The 25,314-nt window shown below is 39.2% G+C and overlaps 1 protein-coding gene across 1 annotated transcript in view; it reads right to left on the reverse strand.

The window, feature by feature from the left end:
- Nucleotides 1-25,314, reverse strand: part of VDR (vitamin D receptor) — a 1,187,212-nt gene that overhangs the window by 14,734 nt on the left and 1,147,164 nt on the right. The window lies entirely within an intron of this gene.

Consider the following 25,314-nt stretch of genomic DNA (forward strand, 5'->3'; position numbering starts at 1 on the left):
ACAAAACAAAACAATGATGTCAGACGCAGTTTTTAATGCTGTAGTATTATGTTACTAATGTCCTACATTATGCAACACAAGCATCAAAATGAATACAAACATGTACTTGAAGCAAATTGTTCTTACTAATTACAAGCAAATACATAATTACTTGTCTAAATACGCTTTGAAAATAAATACTTTGAAAACACAACAGTAACTTCAGCTGTCTGAGAAAAGAGGAAAAAACAAACCAAAACAGAAAACAACATTCATCCTCTTGAAACACAGCAGTGTTGAGCTGTACAGTTAATCCTAGCACACCAGTTCACAAAACACAAACACATACCTTTTTGTTTTACATCCTGTTCATTTTGATACATCACACCCTGAAGATTTTACTCTGATTTACTATACTCCACCTCATGTAGGCTGCATGGTCTGGCTGCTCTTACTAAATAACATGAAAAAAAAAAAATCACACATACCGTAGTGGGTATTATTTTTCAAGCGAAACCTGCAATGTACCAGTTTACTCTTTTACTTCCACCACTGTAGGTCACTTCTACCTCTATATCCTCCAAAATCATGAGTGATCACACAATGCCATGCAGACCTCACTCTGTACATTTTTGTGTACAGCACAGATGATTTTTGTCCCTCTGACCCTCATGCTAAAGTCTTGACCGCCAATTCTGAAGTTGTACATGTGAAGCATTAAGTCAGTGGTCACTTATGCTTACGGAAACAGAACCATCTATCACAAAACCTACTCCTCTAGTGTCCAGCAAACACAACACCAGAAAACACTAACAGAAGTCCAAGTTCCAAAACAAGACTCCTGAACTGTACTATTGTCTCTTTTGTAACAAAACATTTGATCCTACATACTCGGGAAAGACCACAGTATTTACTTCTGGCATAAAATCAAAAACATTAATTTTAGCGTGAATTCTGTACTTTTATGGGAATCAGTAAATGATCTTTGAATACACAAAGTGCATACCACACACAGACTTTTGAATAAATACATTTAAGGAGCAATAGCAGTAATTTCTTCATACACAAATTTAAAATTACCCCAAAGAATACAAACATTAAAAAGAGTTCTAAACTGTAACAAAGCATTCAGCATTTAAAGAACTGCTGCAAGCAGTCAAACTAAATATCCAAACAGAGTAGAAACTAACTCACAGATAAAAATCCTTGGACTAAACCATTAGGAACCAAGTCTCAGTCTAGACAGCGGTCCTTTCAGGACTGTCCTGTTAAAAAATATACTGCTTGGACTGGCATTGATGAAAACAACAGATACTATGAGACAATAAGTGAGAAGGCCCCCTGCAATGGGTAGCTGCAGGGATGTCCTCTTCTGATAGTTCCTGCTTGGCACAATTCTAAATATCTCTAACTCTTCTTCTTAGAACAGCAGCTCCTTTACATGTTGACATTGTGATGTAAGGCACTAGGAGGGCATGTTCAAGACCTACACTCCACAGTCAGACCCTCAATACTGAGTAAACACAATCTGAAAGAAACAAAACAGGGTTTTCTCTGTGGTCAGCAAACATGGTGAGTTCACATCTGCTATATATGATTTTGAGGTTCCTATGCAGTGGGTAGCTGTTGGAAAGAATCCCAAACAGTGAAAATTAAATCCCCTTAGGGGAATAAACCATGATAAAATAAAAAAGCAAAGGTTCAGAAGGTCACAATTTGAAACACTTATGTCAAACTAAGCCAGACTTCTGCAACAATGGTCCAAAAAATAATGCTTGGTGAGGTTGTGAAGCAACAATCGGCAAGCCACAGAATAAATGTCTGCAATACAGATGTTCATGTAACAAATATTGGAAGCAGCTACGTTCCTGGTGGAGAAGACACTGACAGAATTTTGTTTTCCAAAGGATAGTTATCCTTTTTCTAAAATAAACTTGGCAATCTGCCCAAATAAGATTTGCTCAGGCAATGAAAGTCCCTCAATACCCTTTCTTGAGGACTTGTCTTTGAAAAGGTACTTTCCAGTAAGCAGCAAGTTGAATGATGGCAAATGAAAATGCAGTTATGATAAAAGGGACTGGTTAAAGGACAGTTATGAAATCACTTTAAGTGACACATGAGCAAATCTTAAGGGACACCCACACTTTGTGAAAGACCAAATATTTCTCCTTATTGATAACGGCCTTCAGTTCAGAGATCCTGTGGGCAAAGCTGATGGTTGTCAAGAAACAAAAATGTTTTCCAAGACAAGAAGTTCAGAACTGCCAAACTAGCCAGTTAACCAGGGCACAAGCAATTCTGTCAGCCATGATGAAGAAGTCCAATAAATGAAAATTCTGCAAACATGTGAAAGGTGTGCAAAGATAGAGCCCCTTTAAGGTACTGCTTTACCACCCAGTGTTGGGCATAGTTAACTTTTCACAGGATTATGATGCAAACAGATACCAGAAACATACATCCTGACCAAAAAACAGAGAACCAAATCAAATAGGTGCCTGAGAAAAGACTGAAAGCTAAATGACTGGAGCAATATGGGGTACTTCTACACAAAATGGATAAACTCTTCCACTTAGCAAAATACACCTAATCAATTTGAGCTTGCATGATTGTTATGATCAAATCTGAGTTGTTATTAGACTTGGCAGGAAAAGTAGATCTAAAGCAGTAGCTAATTTCTCAAGTGCAACTTGCTGCCACTCCAGCCAAGGAAAATGCCCTTACCTTACCTTGCATTGAGATAGCACACTGATACCTGACAGCAAACCTAAGGCAAGATGAATTTTTTTTTTTGTCTTTCTTCACAGAATTCTTTGTGAATTCAGAGAAAAGGTGGAAAGATGAAGAGGAATAGTCTCTGTTGTGGAAAAAAAAGAATTCACCTTAATCTCGTTTTTCTGTTCTACGAAAATCATATGAGGACAGGGAGCTCTCAAGTTGGCTGCGCACTGATCAGCAGCTTAACTTCAGATCTCCCAGTCTAAAAACAGAACAGAGATAAGCACTAGTAATTCTGCCAGTTTTAGTAACTATCAGTTAATGGCTAGTAAATACACTATCTGGATGCCAGAAAAGATGAAACTTAAAGAGCCTGAAATAAAACCAACTAGAAAAAGTGAAATGAATATGACTGGGAAGAATCCTGCAAGCTAAGCAGTGCAAAGCATTTCAAGCTCCAGCTTTGATAAAGATTCCTCCAGTAATTTTGAGGAAAAATTAAATGTATTCAGAGCTGATTAAAATTAATGAAACACTGAAGGAGTATATCAACTCAAATAACAACAGGATGGAAATATGGAAGCAGCTTTAAACAGCTATTCAGATGAACTGATAAAACTGAAAAAAATCAGAGGCTGAAATGAAGAAAAGGCTAGCTGAGAATGAGAATGCTCAAAAAGAGCTGTGTCCAAAAATTGTACAGTTAGAGGACAGTGCACACACAGAAAACCTAATATGTTATGCTGTACCAGAGAAACTGGAAGGAAAATACTGTATTGATTTTATGAAGAAACAAATAATTAGCTGGACTGGTATTCCACAGCAAGATTCATTAACTGAAAGGACATATCCTGTGTATGCTCCAAACCTGGCAATAAAAAAGCAGCCAAGACCTGTATTAGTAAAGTTGCATACATACCAGCAGAAACAGTTGATCCTGATAAAACTGTGGTAGAAGGGCAGGGCAAAGTATTAAAAACTGGAGACAGCAGTGTGTTTGTGGAAAATGATTATTCACTGTATACAAGGCAGATCAAAAACAAATTTATTCCAGCAATCAGGGAATGTTGAGAGGTAGGTGTGAGACTCGAGATGCTATATCTGGCTGTCTTCAGAATATTTTTTCCTGGAGGATCAAAGTCATTTTTTTTCTGTAGAACAGGCTAAGAAGAAAATACAAAAGTTTGTCCAACAAAAAGTAAGCCATCAAACAGAAGGGGATGCTTCTTCTCAATCTTCTGATCATAAATACTTGAAAAACAGAAGCACAGCACTGGAGGGGACTAGAAGAACCAGATGTGCCCTGGACTTAACCAGAGTATGGGGTTGGGAGATGGAGATGAACAGGAAGAAGACCAGCAACAGTGAAATGTGTGAATAAATGTGAGATTATAATGCATCAATCACATTTGTGAAAGATGACTTTACAAGACAAAATGGTCAAGAAAGACTGGGCTTTTACTGACTTTGTTAAATTTGTGGGATGACTAAAAAGCATATACCCCACTTCATGCCATTAATGTTTAGAAGGATACTAGAAGTGTGGAAAGGAATAACTATAAGCAGAAGAATTTTTGTTATTGTTTGTATTCATGATATAAACTACATGTTATACAGTAAAGCATTTTTAATGACTACTTTAGTATTTTTATCTCATACAGCAAACAAGTACTTTTTTCTAGTTTTAAGAAATTAAGGCATTACAATGTAAAAGTGAAGATAAACTAGATAAAAGCATGCCTGAATTAATATGCTGTAATCTTGGGGTGGGGGATGGGTATAAAAGTACAATGATTACAATATATGTAGAGTTGAGTTGCTTTCTCTTACTTCTGCATAGTCAAATGGATTAATGCCCTTGGCTTAATGCAATAACACTTCTTGTATAAGCATGTGGACTTTTTAAAAATAAGAGAATACTGTGAATGTAACAAAAAGCTTTCCTTTAGCAAATAAATATTCAGTGTGAGTTTACAATTCCGGCTGAGGTCAGCTGTATATTCTGTTATGTTTCCATAAAGATAAGCTGACAGACATTAAATCAAGACTTCTAGATATATATGGCTGAGAAAAACATAAAATGAAAAAGTACAGGAGCAAATAGCTTAGTAAAAAAGTAAAGTCTGCAAACATTGGAAGTGAATACGAGCACAGCTTTTCTGGTATGTAAATACATCAATGCATTTATTAGAGCAGTATAGAATTTAATTTTACTTAAAGATAGCCAGCAAATTTTTTTCTTAAGACTAAAAGTTAATGTTTTCTGAAAGCATACAAGCTGTTTTTCACATCTTGAAGGGCAATAAAGATGAGACAAAAGTAGACATCAACTACTCTAAGTAGGAGCACAGGCTATAAAATGCACCTTAGCACGGATAAGCTTAATTTTAGTTTTGGTAATGCCTGTGAGTACAGCTGTCGATCTTGGACAGTTATTCTCATCATGAGGATTAAACTTTATTTTAAGATGTACATAGTTTTGTGTGTTTAAGTCAATAGGTTCTGGGGTGAATCTTTGGGTGTGTTTGTTTTAATGAATGTCCTTAAACAAAAAAACAAAGTCTTGTAAAATGCAAGATAGGTTCAAGTGGAGATGACAAGAAACAACTGTATAAAAAATCAACTTGCCAAATATTAATAACATAAAAGTTGGAAAACTACATTTAAAAAAGTTGTAATAAATATATATATATATATATATATATATATGGTGCTACCTGATAACACCGACATGCCAAAACACAGACAATGAAATAACCGACACGAAAAAAAAAATTTCAAAAGCACAAACTTCACATGCCCGACAAACCAAAATCCCGACAATCAACAAAACAAATACCTTTCCCGAAAAACACACACACAACACAAGCACACCAAAAACCTTACAAACCTATACTAAACCTTACATACACAACTATCTATGCACTAACCTTAACCCAAACCCTAAGGTCCGTCACTATTTCACATTTACCTTACCTGTACCCTAACCTTAACTCACTTAATCTGCCCCTAACCCTCAAGTCCATCACTATCGCACACTTACCTTACCCGCACCCTAACTCACTTAACCCGCCCCTAAACCTAAACTCCGTCACTATCACACACTTACCTGACCCGTACCCTACCCTAAAGTCTGTCACTATCACACACTTACCTTACCCACACCCTGACCCTAACGTCTGTCCCTATCGCACACTTATCTTAACATGTCGGTGTTCTCAGTGTCGGGATACTCAACTGTCAGTCTTCTCCGTTGTCGGCGTTCTGTGATTTCGGCGCTTTCAGGTAGACCCATATATATATATATATATATATATATATATATATATATATATATATATATATATATATATATATATATATATATATATATATTAGATAGAAATAATAACTTCATATCATGATGGCTACACTATCTATAATACTTTGGAACATCCAAGAGTACTGAATTATATTAAGAAATACAGACTGTAAACAGCAATACTACAACACACATTTTAAAAGAGGTGAGTATATGAATTTGATAAAGAAAAGATTTAGGCTGGATTTTCAGCAGAATAACAGGGACAAAGGAAAATGAGAGGAATTATGTTAATTGTTAGAGGTGCTCCCATAGTGATACAAGAGGAAAAAAGACAAATAAGGGTAGATTTAGGTCAGTAAAGGTCTACTGTCAAGAGAGGATTATGTTGGAATGTATATTATGGAGCTTTAGAAAATCTGGGAAAAATTTTCAGCTTTCAGCAGGGAATATTACTTAAGGGTAGGGAATGAAACTTGATTTGCAATAGTGAGGATGCATCTGGGGGATGTAGAATGGAAAATATAACAAAAGAGGATAGATTTCAAAAGACATTTATGAAAATGTTTATTATTAAGGTAAAATAGCTGAGCTAGACTAGACAGAAATTATATTTCATGGGACATGTGCATTTAATTGAAAACTCTGACACATATCCAATAACAATTTCAGATATTGTGCCAGTACCAACTAATATGCTCAAGGCAGCTCTTCCTCACCAAACCAGATCTAATTTTAATGAGCAATAAAGGTATGAGGGTTAGCCCAAGATGCAGCTGCACAAATATTGTCCAAAAAATATCTGGATAGAAATACTGAGGAAGTTGCCATAGACCTTGTGGAATGCACTCTCAGAGGTTTTGGCAAAGACAACCCCAATTTGCTGTAAACAAAGCAAATACAATCCATTAGCCATTTGGCTGGCAACTGGTTTGCCCAATTCTGAGTCCAAGAGAGAGACAAATAACTGATCTGATTTCCTGAAAGCTTTTGTCCTGTGAATATAAAAATGTAACTGTCTGTGGACATTTAACAGGTGCAACAAGTACTCTTTTGAGAAATTTGGAAAGAAGACTGGGAGGTTGATAGTTTGATTGATACTGGATTCTGACACCACCTTAGGAAGGGAAGTCCCTTGTGAGAAATCAAATAAGGAGGCTTAGAAGATAGGGCTTGAAGTTCTGAGACTCTTCTAGCAGAGGTAATGGACACTAAAAAGTGTAATGGACACTAAAAAGTGTTTCCAAGGTTAAATATTTTAGTTCACACTTGGCCATTGGTTCAAAAAGGGATTGGATCAAAGATTGCAACACTAAACTCAAATCCCACAGGGGAGTGGGATCTTTAAAAGGAGGTCTGAGAAGAAAGGTACCTCTTACAAAAGCTTTACAAAGTTTGGAAGAGGGTAAAGATGAATTATTGATTCCCAAGTGAAAATTTGAAATGGCAGCTAGCTGTACCTTAACAGCTGATGAACTAGCTGCCTCTTTAAAAATTGTAGCTAAGAACTCCATAACTTTTGGAACTGGGATAGAAAAATGGTCAAGATCTTTTAGTTGTGCCCAAAAACAAACCTCTTCCATTTGCTTTGGAAAAGTTTTCTTGTGGAAGCTTTGTGAAATAAGAGAATGTGACAGACAGGAGAGGGCAGTCTGGGCTGTCTAGCTATTAGTGGAATTGGAGTAACCATGCACTCAACTTTAGAATGTCCGGATGTACTGAATCTGTCGGGTGAGACAGGAGGTCCAGGGATCGATCCAGAGCCCAAGGCTAGCAAAGGAGATGAGGCTAAAGAAAGCTAAACCAAATCTGACAAGACCATTAAGGGGCAATGAGAATGACTGTGCTCTTCACTCGTGACACTTTCTGAAGAAATTTGAGGATTAGAGGTACTGGGGGGAAAGTGCAGAGGAGACCAGGGGGTATATCGTGCAAAACAGTGCCTTCTCTGTGACTCCCCTGATGAGAGGATCAGGGCAAAGAACCTATTGCACTTGTTGACGGCAGATGCAAAAAGATCACAGCAAGGTTGGCCCCATTGATGGAAAATCTTTTCTGCTATTTCATGTTGACAGACCACTCATGAGGAATTAGAATGGACCTGCTTAACTTGTCTGCTATCATGATGGATTTCCCCAGGATGTGCACTGCTATCAGAAATCAACTGGATGAGATCTCCAACTGTCACATTCTCAATGCTTCTCGACAAAAGGGGGCAAGATTTGGTTCCTTCCTTGCTTGTTGACGTACAAGACCACTGACATTGTCCATCTGAATAGCAATGGTCCTGGAGGGGAGAGAGTCTAGGAAGGCCTGCAATTCTAGAACAGCTCTCATTTCTAGGACGGTGATATGTGAATTGGCCTCTTTGGAAGACCATGCGTCTTGGACTGACTTTCCCAAGAAATGGCCCCCGACCTGATTTGGGAAGCATCCCTGGTCACTATGGCCTTGAGCTGAGGAAGAATGAAGGGGTGACCTTGAAGAACTTGATCAGAGTAAATCTACCAAAGGAGGTAATTTTTGCATGCCTGAGTTATCTTGATCAGGGTGGATAAAGACTGGTGGAGAATAGACCACTGAGTTGCTAATGGACATTGAAGAAATCTCATGTGATATCTTGCTAACGGATGCAGAACTATTGCAGCAGACACTGACCCCAGGTCTTGAAGTATTATTTGAGCTGAGAGAAAAGAATTTTGAATAATCTTTTTGACTTGGAATCGTGTCATTTGAACCTTGGCAGAGGAAGAGAGGCTGTCAAGGAAGACATTTTGAACAAAGCTCCTATGGACTGTATATCTGAGCTGGTGTTAGTTGAGATTTGTCGGGACTGATAGTAATTCCTAGTTGACAGCATAGTTGGAGCACATAATCTTGATCATTGATGCCTGGTCAGAGTGGTTATGAGCCAGTTCTCCAAATAAGAAAACAACCGGAATCCTTACAGTCTCAAGTGAGCTGCTACCACTGCAATGCATTTGGTGAACACCCTGGGGACTGTGGTGAAACCAAAGGCCAGAGCGCTGAATTGGTAATGACTAGCTCTCAGCTGAAAACATATATTCTGGATTGCCTGTTCATTTTTGATATGATAGCATGCATCCTGATGATATATGGAGCAGATCCAATTCTCCTGATCCAAAAATGACAAAATGGACTGAACTGTGACCATTCAGAACTGTGTGTACTGAATTGACTTGTTCAGATTGCACAGATCCAAAATTGGTCTCCAGTCCCATTTTATTTGGTACTAAAAAGAATCCTGAGCAAGTTCTAAACTCCTCTTGGTCTGGTGGGACCTCTTGGATGACTCTTTCTAGCAGCTTTTTTATTTCTAGTGCTGCTGCTTTCCTCTGACTGGGTGGATCATCAGGAATTTTGTTTATTCTACAGGGGGGAGGAAGGAAAAGGGGAATTACATAACCTCTAGAAATAATCCTCTGCACCCATGAATTTTTTGTAATTTGTAGCCAGGGTCTCTGGTGCAGGAAGAAATGATCATTGACTGCCTCCAGAGGTGGACATTAGGTCATCCTTACAGGAGCACTGGTAGGATCTCTCAGCGTATCTCTAGACCCTTGGCTCTGCAGGCTGCCTCTGTCGCATGGTCGGCATCTTCTATTACAGCTACTTCCTCTGGCTCTGGGGAACCATCTCCACATGGACCTTGGAAGGGACTCTGGGACTTTTGAACCACATTTCTCGACCACTACTTTGATTCCTGGAAACAGTCCTTCGAGGGATCAAAAAACATATGCCCCCAGCAGACAAGGTTTTACCTTCCTGCTCCACCTTGATAACATGTTAACATTGGAACCAAATAGTGAACTTCTTTCAAAAGTAAAATTCATGAAGGAAGACTTAAAGTGCTCCATGAAATCATGGTTGCATCCAGGCATGTCTCCTAATGGAAACCCTGAACCCACCACCCTTGAGGTACCTTCAGCTATATGCGAAATGAGCCTCATGGATGAATTCAAAATGGACTGTAGGGTATCCATCTGAGTGACAAAAGAACTTTCTGCCTCAGATGTTAACCAGTAAGCCATCAGAAGCAATAGTTACTGAGAGGGATTTGGTGAATTCTTTAATCAAATCCTTCCAAAGTCTAGTAAAGTGTGTCAAATAGTTCAGTGATTAAAGTGCAAAGGTCCCTGAAGTATACACATACTTCCCAAATCTGTCCATCACCCTACACTCCCTGTTAGAAGGATGAACAGAAGCACTTTGTTCAGCCAGTTCCTTCCCTGTGGCTGCCGCTATGAACACAGCATCCACAAGTACTCCCTTACTCAAACTCCCTATCCTTGGGCAGTGTTAGAATCCTGTCTGGTCTTTTGGGGAAGAGCTCAATGTAGTCTGGTTCCTTACACGCCCACCAAGAGATCAAATCAATGAGTTTGCTAGTGGGTAGAGTTACCCAGAAGAAAGATGGTCCAGATCCAAAGGCTTCCAGGAATACTGATTCCTCTTAGGAATGGTTGTCAGTAGACCAGCCACCTCTCTGTTTTAGAATCTCTAGGATGCTTCCAAATGAGACCTCATCGGGTTGTGATCTTGGGGACCTTTCCCCCTCATCAAAATCAGTATGTTCCATGACAGACTCCTGAAGGAGTCCAAGTATCTTTTCTTGCCTTGCTTCTTCCTAGGGACTTCTTCAGTGAGATGTTGCAGAGAAGTATTCGAAGAAATCAATATACCCTGAGGGATATCCTAGAGACTTTGGGTTGGCTGTCCTTGTGGAGTAGGATGTTGAGGTTCTTGGCATAAAGACATGTGGGTTTGGGAAGTGAAAACCTGGGATAGTAGATGCATCCTTTCTCTAGCAGCAGAGAAAACTCTCTCCACCACCTCAAAGATAGAATTCCCCAGAGAGGATGAAGACAATGGCTCCGAGAAGATGTGCTTCCAAACCATCATCCCCCTCCAACCCGAAGTCAAACTGCTTGAAACAGGAGTCTGAGCTGAGCTATCAAGGGTCGAGGGCCCAAAGGGCAGGGATGGCTCCGACAATCTCGGAGTCAACTCTAACACCCCATATCTGATGTCGATGCTATGGTTCCAAGAGTCATCCAGCTCCAACGTGCTCAGAGCTGGTCCACTCAGAGACAGTACAGGAAAATAAAATACAATCAATTTCAGATCCGATAAGAAAGTATCTGCAACTCTCGGTTCCATCTGCTCAAAAACTGAAGGTTGGATCAGATAAGGAGACACCATTAGTGGAGTAGGACTTATGAAGGTCTCTGGACCCGATGGTGTAGGAGCCAGATGAACCCCTATTTGCATTTGGATTGAGAGGAATTCCATCATACTATCCACATTTGCTTCAGTCAAACCTCTGTGGGATTGAGAAGATGATGCAATAGATGAGGTCCTGGAGCTGTGGTGTCTCTCCAGGAACAGGAATGGGAGACAGGAGGGAACGGGATTCAGAGATGACTCATAGTGGGTCCAAAGAAGGTACTTTGGATTCAAGTGGGTCAGATTCAATGACACAGACTTGGCTTTAAAAGCTGTAGGATCCGAATGTTATGCCTTCAGATGAGACTTCATCGGATCTAATAATTTAGACAGTTTTTGAGGAGATTTTGCATCTGTAGCCAAGCTTGGAGCAGAAGATCTGGAAGTGTCTGAAGGCCGCTGCTTTGTCTCTTGTCTGTTTTCTTAGGGGGTTGAACCTCAGGTACTGTGAGAAGATGATGAAGGGAGCAAACCCTTCAAAATAAGCTTGTTTTTCTATTTACCAAGGTCTGTGGATTAAATGCCTTACAAATACCACAGACATTCAAATGATCTGGGCCTAAACAGCAGATGCATGAAACATTTGCATCAACAAAGGTTTCTTGTGGCCACAAGCCTTGAATTTTTAAAAACCTGAGGGGTTTTCCAGCCATTTATAAAAAAACACACTTCAAAGAGAAAGGAAAAAGAAAAGGCTTTTTTTCATATTGAAAACTACTAAAGGGAGAAAACTTTACCAATGATGCTCACCAAGTCTACCACTGAGTTATAAGGAAAAGCAGCAAGAAAAAATACCAACAATGGTAATAAGGTATTAAATAGTCGAGGAAGGATTTAATAAATGAAAACAAACCATAAAGACATATTTTTAGTTGCAAACATTATACATCACTTATAATCTATACAGTCATTGTTGGTCAAACATTACATCATTCATACAAATTCTGCCTTCTTTTAAACCTCCTTCCTCCTCCAAAACATTATTCTGCATTTATTGTCCCTACAATGTTCATTTTTTTCTATGTAATTTGCTCCTACCCTTTTCTAAAGGTCCCAGATCCACTTGTTTTATCTCGGTTACTATACTGACTACTTCTAGTACAGTTGTAGACTCAGCAAGGCCTTACTATGTCTAGGCAATTCATATTCTGTGTCATAGCTTGTTAGAAAAATATGTATCAATGTGTGTATTAGCAATATGCTTAGTGCATTTAGAGCTTGAAAAGGGTTAACACATTTATTCTATTTCATACTGCATAAATCTGTACAAACTGCATTTGCTTTCTGACCTTGGAAATTTACTGAGAAGCAGGTGATTTCTGCTTGTGTTAGGAAAATAATGAATAGAACAATACTACTTGTATGAAACTTAGACAAGAAGTTCTGCTGTGCTGTGAGAAAATACACAGCTGTAGAAGTTACAGATAATTAGTACAAAGCCTGCTTGAAAATATGAACTGCAATCAGCATTTGCTTGTATCTGAGTTAGAAGAGTACCTTGAAATGTAACACTGTACAATAGACGCTTGTAAACGGATTAATGGTCACCAAGGCCAGGTTGTTTTTCTCAAAAGTTTCTCACAAATCTAGTCATGTCAGCAGAAAATCTGAGCAACATCTGCTGTAGAACAATGCTAAAAGTTGTGTTTGATTACATCAGCTTAGAAGGCCATGTCTTGTAAAATAGTATAAGAATAAGCATACTTCCTGTTAGTAGTTAGACAAATCCTTGTATTTGCATGTTTTTGTCTCCTTGCGGCAAGTCAATTAAAAGTGCCTTAACTGAACCTTACGTGTATTGGTCTTTGAAGTTTTTCCTTTGACATAGCTCAAAAAAAATCACTTCCTTAGTTATATCAATTTGCTCACCCAGTATTTCTGATAGAGTAGTTTGCAAGGAATTTTTAAAAATTGCCAACTCTTTACACCCCTAAAAAGTATGTTCCCAATTACCTCTTTCTTTCTCATCACACCTCCAACATTTGCTATCTACCTGAGGAAAAATTCTTTGCAGTCTACTTAGGGTATAAACACTTCAAATAAAATCCTAAATCTAGGCTCTGTTACATTTCTGGGAGTCATACATATATAGCCTCATGTTGTTTCCTTATGAATTGCTTATCCAATCTCTCCTCCAAATCCTTTCTAACCACGTCTGATAGATTTTTATATTATGCAATATCTTATATGCTTTACTAATTATCCCTTTTTTAACAACGTCTGTTCTAGATCCTACCAAAAATTCTTCCAGTGTTGGTCTATCGCTTAAGATACCCTTAGTCCTTTCTCTTTGCCTATCCTCTGATTTTAATCCTTGATAGGGAAAGAATTCCCTAGCTTGCAATCCAAATAAATTCTTAGCATCTTCCATTCTACTTGCTCCAAATACTTTAGTTCCATTGGCAGTTTTCTCCAGTAAATTCCAGCCCCTCTTGCCTATTGTCTATATCCCCTAGTTGCAGCTCTCTCTAGTGGTAGAATCTACTTTCTCCACTCTCCTATTGGCTTACTTCTTAGACTTGGAATACATTTTTCTACTTTATGAATGATATGCTCTATGGTTAATGTTATTTTCCTTAAGGGTCTGCATCCAAAATCCCAGTCTCTTCTTGTTTCTTTAGCCCCCCCCTCCCCATTTCATCATCATACCTTTCCACTTTGAATTATAGCTTTCTACCTGTGCTTTGTATAGGAAACTTAACTGTGTAGCTCTGAAATACTTCTTCAAATCAGGTAATCCCAAATCACCTTGTTCTATTGGAAGTATCAGCTTATCCCACTTGAGGCTTGTCGTCTTACCCCCCAGATAAAATCCTTCTACTCTTTATTAATTACTATTCACAACTTCTCTTCTGGTTGATAAAAATATGCCTGACCTGTGTATAAAACTTAAGGAACTAAAACTATTTTGACTGCTTGTATCTTGATATCTATATCCATAAGAGAGCTTCCAACTTCTCAGTTTTTGAATTATCTTTTGTTTAGTCTCTTCCCACATATCCTTAACTGCCATAACATAATCCTTTTTAATCCATACTACTAAATACTTCATTTTATCATGTCCCCATAAATATAAGTATTGCTGAACCAATTTGTGTATGGGTACATAGTTTACAACTATTGCTTTTGTTTTAAATTCATTCATTTTGTATCCTGAAATGACTTGAAAACTGTTTCAAAATATTCTACAAAGTGAAATGTCCTTTTTTAGGTTTTATCAGTTATAAAAATGTCATCTGCAAATAAAGCCACATTTTTTTGCCTACCATACCAATCATATCCTTTAATTTCTGTGTCCCTTAGTTTCTTTGCCAATGGTTCTAAATATAATGCAAACAGCAAAGGGGAGGCAAGACACCCCGCCTGGTTTCTCTGCTCAAACAGAACCTATCAGAGAGAAACCTACCCACTTTAATTTTCACCTCCAATCCTTCATAAATCCTCCTAATCAACCTTACAATTTTATTAGAGAATGCAAATGCTTCCATTGTTCTACTTAAATTCCCAGCTTACCCTGCCGAATGCTTTCTTGGCATCAAGACTTACCCACAACAGTGGTACTTTCATGCATTCTGCTTCCCTCTGGATCATCATTATTCTGTTAATGTTGTCAAATGTTTGCCTCCCTTCCACAAACCACAATGATCCATACCTACCAATTTTGGCATCACCTTTGCCATTCATAGGATCATAGGAGGTTACTAGGCTATTGGCCCTGAGGCCCTTATAAGCCAAGCCAAGAGTTTAGCCCATGTTTAGACAAGTCAGCACAGAAAGCCCCTGTCCAGCAGGGAAACAGGTGGAATCCCAGGGGTGTATATTTATTATATTTTCAGTGTATCTACAGTCAAAAGAGAGTAAATAATTTTTGCTAATTCAGTTTTGTTTCTGTTCTCTTGTGTAGCATAGCATTCAAATATAACCAAGTAGGATTCTATGTAATCTTTCTCAGTTTATTTAATGGTGATGTAACTTTTGAAATCATTAATATACTGTCAAAATATATCTGTGTCTACTATAAACTCACTAAATGATCATCTACAGCCATCATTCTTTAAAACAGACTTCTACTGAGTTTCTCCTTGGTTTACTTCAGTTCTACAAACAGTTCTGACTAACACAGCTCACTTCATAGTTACTGCAGTTCATGGACTATTTATTTATTTATTTTATTTTACATTTGTTTACCGGGATAATCCATCTGGATACATGTCCATTTTCAGCGGAGGCCCAGGGAGAAAAGCTCTAGCAGCTTGTAATGCAGCTCAGGAAACCTTCAAAGTTTTTGGTCAACTCTTGTTAGTTTTAGTTGCACTGTAGTAAAAACAGCTATATTTAAATGTAAAAGGAAAGCAGTTAATTCGCTCTGTTGTGGGCTGTTAGCATAAAGGCAAGATCTGTCATTTCAGCATGAGTTTAGGAAATATGGGTAAATGGCAGAGAACACAAATGCTTCCGTCCACTGCTGGAACTAGATGCAGTATGTTCATGAAAGTGGACCTAGAAGAAAACAAAAATGGAACTTTATTCAGCTTACAGTTCCAGTTCCCAAACAAAATGCAGCGTCTTAGGTTAATGTATAACTTACTCCACTATTAAAAGGGCCCAGCATACAACAAACTTCTGGTCCAACAGAAGCTAAAGGTTCTGACTTAATCTGGACTTCACCTATAGCATCGCATCCAAGCTTGCATTTCTGTACTTACCTAAGAACTATAAAACTACCTACTCTTAGAATTTGAAGGACTTTTGCATTCCTGAGAATCTCCATCCAGGCATAAGGATTGACTAGACAATGATTCTTCCTGTTGAGACCCTAATGAACTTACTCCATGCCTTGGACAATTACAACATTCATTTAATAATAACCTATTAAGCAAAAGCATGCCGGAATTTCACTACAATAAAAATACAGAGTATTATCTAAATGCTTTTAAAGAAATGGTATTATTAACATACTATTTATGTCATACAGTGGCATTAGCAATGCTTTAAAATCCTACCAAAATTAAAAAATATAGCATTTATTTACAAATTTTACAATGCATATAGCAATTAATACCCTTAACAATGCTATATATTTATATTACATATAACATTTATTACCTCAAAATGCTTAAAAAGAAAAATCAGTACACACACACACACACACATATATATATATATATATATATATATATATATATATATATATATATATACATACAAAGGTCTAATGAAAAGGAATAACTGACCCAAAAGTTGACATTCACAAAATCAAAAACAAAAGGTCAACTTTGCAAATGGTGACATGTAACTATGCATGTGCTGAGTAAGAATCTCAGCTCATGCAAAACAAAGGTTAAAAAACAGAGCAAAACGTCATTTTTGCAAGGGAGTAACCCCTACTCTAACTGCACCCCTCATACTCTTACTAATTATATATATTAACTGCGAGATTGCACAATCCTGGAGAAAGGACTTATTTGCCTACTCAGAGAATTGTATGATCTCGCAACTAAATTTTGTCAACTAAACAGATGTCAAAGGGGAATTTCAGCTACCCCATATATGTGTGATATATATATATATATATATATATATATAGATAGATAGATATATAAATACAGATACATATGTATGACATATATATATATATATATATATATATATATATATATATATATATACACACACATAAACATATATAACAACACAAAATCTGCAGAATCCTGCAGAGTGTCAGTAAGCCAAGTGTCGCATGCTTAGCCCAAAACAACAAACACTAAGAAATTTATAGACAAAAACACTTTATTATCATGGTTTAGACTTGAAATGGGCCTATATGAAAGTGGCTTCTGATTGGTCTTTACCATCTTTAGGTATTACAGCCACTACTGCTTTCTTCCAGGAAGTTGGTGCTTCTCCTTTTAAAATACTGTTAAACAAAACCTTCCAGATCTTTATCAGTTTCTTCCCTCCTAGCTTCTAAACTTCCACAGGAATATATATTTCTGGGGATTTTCCTGTAGATTGGTTATACATTCCCATTTTTCTCTCCTTTCCTCTCATCCTATCCTGTTAATAATGGAGCCTCATCAACCTCTAACCATGGCATATTTGATTCTTCCATAAACATTTCCACGTTTACCTTTTCTTGATTTCCATATTTTTCTACTTTATACATATTTTCTTAAAATTTCTTCTTAACAGATAGGTGGGAAAGCACCAGTGTCTCATTTTTATTTCATTATCATGCGTTTTTATTTTAGTTATTACTGGCACGTGATCTGAAATAGTTATTGGATGTGTATCAAAACTTTCAATTAAATGCACACATGCCTGTGAAATATAATTTCTGTGTAGCCTAGACCAGTTTTTGTGCCTTGGGGAATAATATGTAAATTCACTCAGAACTCCTACTGAACTCATCTTCCATGCAAATATTTTTATAAATTTCTTCAAAAATATACCCTCTTTTGTTATATTTTCCCTTCTGGGCCCCCGGATACATCATCCCTGCTGTAAATTAAATTCTAGTCCCCACCTGTAATATTCCCTGCTAAAAGCTGACTATTTTCACCAGGATTTTCTTAAGCTCCATTATAGCAGTTTTAAGGGGAATATAAATACATGCCAGTGTAATCTTCCACCTTTGCCAGTAGACCCTTAGTACTACAAAACTACAATTACTCCCGTTTTCCCTCTTCTATCACTATTGGAGTTCCTCTTGGAATTAAGTACACCCCTTTTCAACTGTCCCAGATATTCTTCTGAATAACCATCCTGAAATCCTTTCTTTATCAAAGTCACATGCTCAGTTGTTTCCAAATGTGTCTCCTGTAGCATAACTATTTGAACTCTGTATTTTTAACATAGTTCACTACTCTCTCTTTTTTGTACATATCTGAAGACCATTCACATTTAAAGATAATATAGAAAGTGTTGTCATTATGTTAGTGTTGTGGAACATTTTGAGACAGTTTCAAGTCTTTCAGGGATATAAAACTAATGAAGATAAACAAAGCTATGTACCACACATGAATTGGTTCAGAAATGACCATATTTAAAGGGACATAAAATTAATTATTTAGGAGTATGGATTAAAAAGGATTCTGGTATGGCAACTATGGATATGTGGGAAGTGACTAAACAAAAGATAATACAAAAAAAGAGAAACTGGAAGCTCTTGTTTATGGATAAGGGATAGCAAGATACAAGTAGCAAAAGTGTTTTAGCTCCTTTAGTTTTATAAACAGGTCAGGCATATATTATCAACCAGAAAAGTAGTTGTGGACAATAATCAAAGAGTTGAATGATTTTATCTGGGAAGGAAAGAGGGCAAGTGTCAAGTGGGTTAAGTTATTTATTTATTTATTTATTTATTTAAATTTGTTGACCGGGAGTGTCCGGCTGGACGTGGGTCCATTTTCAGCGGAGGCCCGGGGAGAAAAGCTCCACAGTAAAATAAACAGACAGTAGTTAAATTGGATTACATAGCGATTAACAATTTAAATTAAGAAATTACTTACAACATATTTACAGATGAAGAACATAGTACATCAGTAGACAACTAGAATCTTTATCTGTGAAGTACACAACAGGCATTAACAAATGTAACAATGAGAAGTTCCTGCTGTATAATAAGTACTAGGCTTATGAGCATCTGAGCTTGCTATCATCAAGGTAGTTAGTGGAGGTGAAAGAAAGGTAGTAGTTGGATGGGGTGGATGATATAAGAGTGGGAGTTGCAAGGGCATAGCCAGCATGTTTTTAGGTGAGCTTTTAATAAAGTTTTGAAGTTGGTGCATGATGGTACGGAGGTAATTGTGGGTGGGAGTGAGTTCCATAATTTGGCTATGGCGCAAGAGAATAGTGCTTCACCAGCAGAGTTATTGGCTTTAGTGATCTGCAAGTGATTTTTGTTGTTGGATCTTAGTGGTCTGGTGGTGCGATAGGGTTGGAGTAGATTCTGGAGGGATGGGACATTTAGTGGATGGTTTACTAGTTTGTGGGTGAGTGAGAGTTGATACCACTGAAGGAGGTGAGGGAGTTCAAGCCAGCCCAGTTCAGCAAGTAAGAGACAGTGGTGACCATGGTAGGATGCCCCTGTGGTGAATTTGGCGATTTTGTTGTAGGAGGTCTCTAGCTTGTTTAGATCACATTGCCTTAGGTTGGTATATACTGGAGAGGCATAAAGTAGGGTGGAGATAGGTGGGAATTTGCTATTGAAATCTTTGCTGCTTTGGTGAGAAATTGTTTATTTCTGTATAATGCTCCTAGTTTTTTGTGGACTTTTTTTATGGTCATGGATATGTGAATGTCAAATTTTAGTTTATTGTCTATTTCCACTCCTAGCAATTTGGTGTGTTCAGTTGGGTATATAGTGGTGTTGTCTTTTGCTGTGATGTTAAAGTGAGAGTTGTTTTGAGTATGTTTGGTGGGTTGGAAGATGAGTAGTTTAGTTTTGTTTGGGTTGAGTATTAATTGGGCATCGGATAACCATGTTTCAACAGAGGAAAAGGCTTCCTGTGTGACTTTTTGCAGTTTGGGTGGGGACTGGGGTGAGCAGATGATGGTTGAGTCATCTGCATATTGGATGAGTGTGCCATGTTTGGTGGCAGAGGCTAGATTATTGGTGTAAACAGAGAAAAGTAGGGGTCCAAGGATGGATCCTTGGGGAACCCCTATGGAGACAGGTAGTTGAGGAGATATGTCATTATGCCATACAACGGATTGTTGGCGGTCAGACAGGTAACTCTGAAACCAGTTGGTGACTGATTGTGAGAAGGATAGGTTATTGAGGACAGAGATAAGTTGTTTGTGTGGGACCATGTCAAATGCTTTAGATAGGTCTAGGAAAGTAGCAGAGGAGAGATAGAGTACAGTTTTGTACCTACCATAAATGTAGATGTTCGAAGATCCACATTGCTGCAGTCCTTACACTTGGGTAGTCCGCTGTCCTCGGTCGGCCCGACTATCAAAGTATAAGGCTGACGTCGGTCAAGGCGCATTTGACTGACATCAGGACGTCAGGGTACAAATGCGCATGACCGACGTCATATCCTCAGTCTTTTCTTGCCCCAGATGTCAGAAGACCCTAGAAATAAAGGTCAAAACCAAAAGACAGCAAACCAACAACCAACCATCCTAGCACTAATAATATGTACAATATATACAATATACACCTATTAACAACCCAACCCACACAACCGCCTCCAAGAGGGAAGGAGGGAGGGTAAATTGGACTGCAGCAATGTGGATCTTGAACATCTACATTTATGGTAGGTACAAAACTGTACTATGTTCTTCATCTCACATTGCTGCAGTCCTTACACTTGGGTAGAATCCCAAAGCAGAGGTAAGGGAGGATGGCTAAACTATAAGGAAGCAGGAGCTGCCAAAATGCCCTGCAAAACAGCAGTGGCAAAACCAGCCCTGGATTTAGAGTAAAGTGGAAGGTGATAATGCCTAGAGAAAGTATGCACTGAACTCCAAGTAGCTGCCTCCAAAATATCCTTAGTTGCCACCCCCCTCAAAAAGCTGTCAGTGGCAGTAGCCCTAGTGGAATGAGGCCTAATCCCAGCTGGAATTTCCTTGCCATGATGGGAATAACAGAAAGCAATGCAAAACCCAATCCACTTAGAAATAGTTTGTTTTGACACAGGCTTGCCCTGAGAACTCAAAGCAAAAGAAACAAATAACTGCTGAGACTGCCTGAACCCCTTAGTTCTGTCCAAATAATATCGCAACTGCCTGTGTACATCTAAAGTGTGCAAAATCTTTTCCCCTTTATTTTGGGGATTTGCATAAGTAGGCAAATGAATAGTTTGGTTTAAAGCCACACTAGAAACCACTTTAGGCATAAAGGAAGGATTAGTGCGTAAAGATACCCTATCCTTATGGAAAATTAAGAAAGGCTCAACCGCCATAAGGGCCTGTAACTCAGAAACCCTTCTTGCAGAGGTAATAGCCAACAAAAAAGCAGTCTTCCATGATAAAAACTTTAACTCAGCAGTAGCTGCAGGCTCAAAAGGTTGTAGAGTGAGTTTCTCCAACACAAAATTGAGATCCCAAGCAGGCGTAGGAGCTCTTCGTGGGGTCTTATATTTTTGCCCTCTAAGAAATTGCTTGAACAAAGGATGAGAAAACAATGGTGGGTCACAATCATAGTGAGCTGAAATTGCTGCAGCATGAACCTTAATAGAAGAGAAGGACAAACCTTTGTCCAGTAACTCAGTAAGATATTGAAGAGCCACACTTAAATTAGGCTCGGAAATATCAAAATCCTTTGCTGTACTCCAAAATAAAAATCTCTTCCATTTATCTGCGTACACTTTCCTTGTACTAGGCCTTCTTGCTTCCAAAATAACATTCAAAACTTGCTGTGGAAGTGGAGGCCCACTACGGTTCAAAACAGAATATGCCAGGCTGTTAGGTGCAGAGAGTGAAGCTTGACATTGAGCAAATGACTGTCCTCCTGAGACAACAGGTGTGGAATCGAAGGTAAAGGCCATGGAGGCTTCCGTACCAGGCTTCTCAGTAATGGGTACCAATGCTGTCGAGGCCAATCTGGAGCTATCAAAATCATCCTTGGCTTGTCTTGTCTGGCCTTCAGTAGTACCTTTGGGAGGAGAGGCAGAGGTGGAAAGGCATACACATGAAGATTGCTCCAATTGAAAGAAAGAGCATCCACTTTCCAAGCTGTGGGATGAAACCTTTTTGTGCAAAACTTTGGCAGCTGGTGGTTTAGTGGAGAAGCGAACAGATCTATGTCTGGAGTTCCCCATGACACTGTCAATTTCTGAAATACATGAGGATCCAATTTCCACTCGTGGGGATCCATAATTTGTCTGCTCAACACATCTGCTAAGGAGTTCTGTGCTCCTGGCAGAAACCTTGCCTGAAGATTTAGCTGTAAACTGAGAGCAGTCTCCCACAAAATCATTGCTTGCCTGCAGAGGGATAAGAATGTGTTCCGCCTTGCTTGTTGATGTACCACATGACAGTTGTGTTGTCTGTTAGAATCAACACCTGCCCTGGAAGAAGTAAATCCTTGAAAGCTATTAATGCAAACTGGACTGCTAACATCTCTTTCAAGTTGATATGTAGATGCTGTAGTCTGGCAGGCCACTTGTCTTGTATCCACTTTCCATTCAGATGAGCTCCCCAAGCTACGTCTGAGGCATCTGTCGTTAGAATCTGACTCGCCTCTGGCCGGGTCACAGAGAGTCCCTTGTTTAGGTGACATTCCTGAGCCCACCACAAAAATTCCTTTTGAATGCAAGGTATTATTTGAATGACAGTGTCCAAATCCTGGCAGTGCTGTGTCCATACATTTTTGAGATACCATTGCAGCTTCCTCATATGCAGTTTGGCATTGGGAAGCACCAGAATACAAGATGCCATGAACCCCAAGGCTTGAAGGACTGTCCTTGCAGTCAGCCTGGACAGATGAGACAACTGATGAAAGTAAAGGGAAAGATTCTTTTGTTTGTCCGGGGTCAAAAGGCCATCTGGGATGCTGTATTCAGTCTCACACCCAGAAAGCACATGTCCTGAGAGGGTACTAGACTGGACTTTATTTCGTTCACAGAATACCCCAGGCATCTTAGCACTGCTATCACATAGTGTAGATGATGAAGAAGTTCGTCCTTTCCTTGAGCCAGAATCAGGCAATCGTCCAAGTAAGGATAAATCTGTATTCCTTTTAACCTGAGGAAAGCTATCACTGGAGCCAGAACTTTTGTGAACACTCTGGGCGCTGTAGATAAGCCAAAGGGCAATGCAGAGAACTGATAATGAGAATTCCCAGCTCGAAAACGCAGATACTTCCTGCAACTCAGTCTGATAGGAACATGAAGATAAGCCTCCTTGAGATCTAAAGTTACCATCCAATGATCTTTGCCCAGCAGAGGTAAAAGCTGCTGTAACGTCAACATTTTGAACTTGGGAATGTCCAGATAAGTGTTGAGGATAGATAGGTCCAAAATTGGTCTCCACGTGTTCCCTTTCTTTGGTACTAGGAACAGGCGAGAATAAAATCCTAGGCCCACCTCTGGCATAGGGACCGGCTGAATGGCCCCTATTTGGAGTAACAGAGAAATTTGCTTGTGAGCCTCTATTCTTTGTGGAGGAGGAACGTCTGGCATGCCTTTGAAAGGAGGCAAGGTATGGAAATAAAACCTGTAACCGTGGTGTATGATAGCCAATACCCATCTGTCTTGGGTAATTAAACTCCAATTTTCTTTGAAAAGTGCCAACCTTCCTCCCAAAGGTGCTGCCAGACGAGAAGGCTTCGGCAGCTGAAAAGGTAGGTCATTGGGTCTGTTTACGAAAGGACTGACCCCTGCCCTCACCCGAAGACTGTGCAGGAGAACTCCCTGTTCTAGGCCTGAAAGAGCCCTGAGCTCTGCCCCTACCACGTCTAGCTCTACCCCTAGACTGGGAATCATAAGAAGGATACGTCCACCCCTTAGCAGGCCAATTTCTACTAAACTTTGGAGGCTGAACCTGCAAAAAATCTTTAACAGTCTGCATAGACTTAGCCTTGTCTTCCATTTTCTTTAAAACTGACTCAACAGGAGAACCAAACAACACATCAGATTGTAAAGGAGCATCTAAAATCCTTGTTTTAACATGGTCAGATAAATTCTGATCCCTCAGCCAGGCGTGCCTGCGAATAACTGACCCAGTAGCAGCCACCCTAGACGAGGCCTGTACAGCATCAAAACCACATTGCAAAGAATGCTTACCCACCTGTTCAGAAACATGTACTAAATCTTGCAACTCTTTACAATCAATACCTTCTGCCAGAGCATCAACCTTAGACTTCAATTGTGAAAGGAGATAATTTTGGTATTTCAACATGTGAAACTGGCAATTCGAGGCCCTCATAGCTAGAGTGGAGGAAGTATAAACCTTCTTTCCCCATCTATCCAAAGCCCTGGCCTCTTTATCAGAAGGAACCGGATTCTTGACAACAGAAGCCTTAACACCTTTAGGCCCCTGACTAACAGTTTCTGGGTCCGCCCTAGGACTCTTAAAAAGATACTTATGAGCTTCAGGCACCCTGTAATACCTATCCGGTTTAACAGGAGCAGGAGGCAAAGAATCAGGATTAAGAGAAGCCTCTGAAAAAACATCTTCCACCACATCCAAAACAGGAGGTATAGCCAAAGGCCTATGCTGGGGTAAAAACAAAAATTCCCTAAGCCTTTTCCTGGAATCAGAGAAGTCCTGACCTTCCCACTTAAAATGTTCCCTCATGGAATGAAGAGTTTCTGAAAATGAAAAATCCTCAGGAGGAGAAGCAGAAGGAGTAGAATCATCCACCTCAGAATCAGAATAAGGAGAATACTCCTGCAAGTCTTCAGCCAAGACTCTGAAACATCCAAGCCTGCTCAAAACTCCCTAACTCAGGCTCCACCCTAGGCCTCTTATCAGGAGGGGCAAGGAACCCTAATCAAAGTAATCAAATCTTCTGCCATTTTAAGCATATGCTTCTTGGGCACAGTTCCAGAAGAACTAGGGGTGACACCAACTGAAGCTAAACCTGGCCTGCCTCTGGGAGAAGCCTTGGAAACAGAAGGAGAGGGCCTAACCACCTTAGGAAGAGAGGGTAGTATAGAAGCCTGAGAAGCCCCTTCAGCCTGACCTGCCTCCTGAGAGGCCACATCCTGCAACAACAAAGTCTCTCCTGGGAACCCAAAGAAACCTCCGGTGGAACCCCGGCTCCACCGACACCTCTAAAGAACCGGCGTCCGCACGGACGGTTCTTCTAACCTAGGCTTAATTGCTTTGTCCTTGCGCTTCTTGAGGAAGCGGCCGGAGCATCCGACGGCATTTTATAATTGCACCGCTTCGAAGACTAACCTGGCACAATCTAACCTTCTCTTTATAGTGCGTTTATTGAATCTAGCACAAGAGCGGCACCCAACAACGCCGTGCTCAGCCCCTAAACAAGGAATACACAAAGTATGATAATCTCTATGCGGTATCTGTTTCCCACAAGAAATACAATTATTCACTTTTTCTGACATCCGTAAACCACTGAGGCAAGAAAAACTAAAATATTCCCAACGGGTACTTAG

Source organism: Protopterus annectens, chromosome 9.part0 (genome assembly GCF_019279795.1).
Source record: "Protopterus annectens isolate FY-2018-M chromosome 9.part0, PAN1.0, whole genome shotgun sequence".
NCBI lineage: Eukaryota > Metazoa > Chordata > Ceratodontiformes > Protopteridae > Protopterus > Protopterus annectens.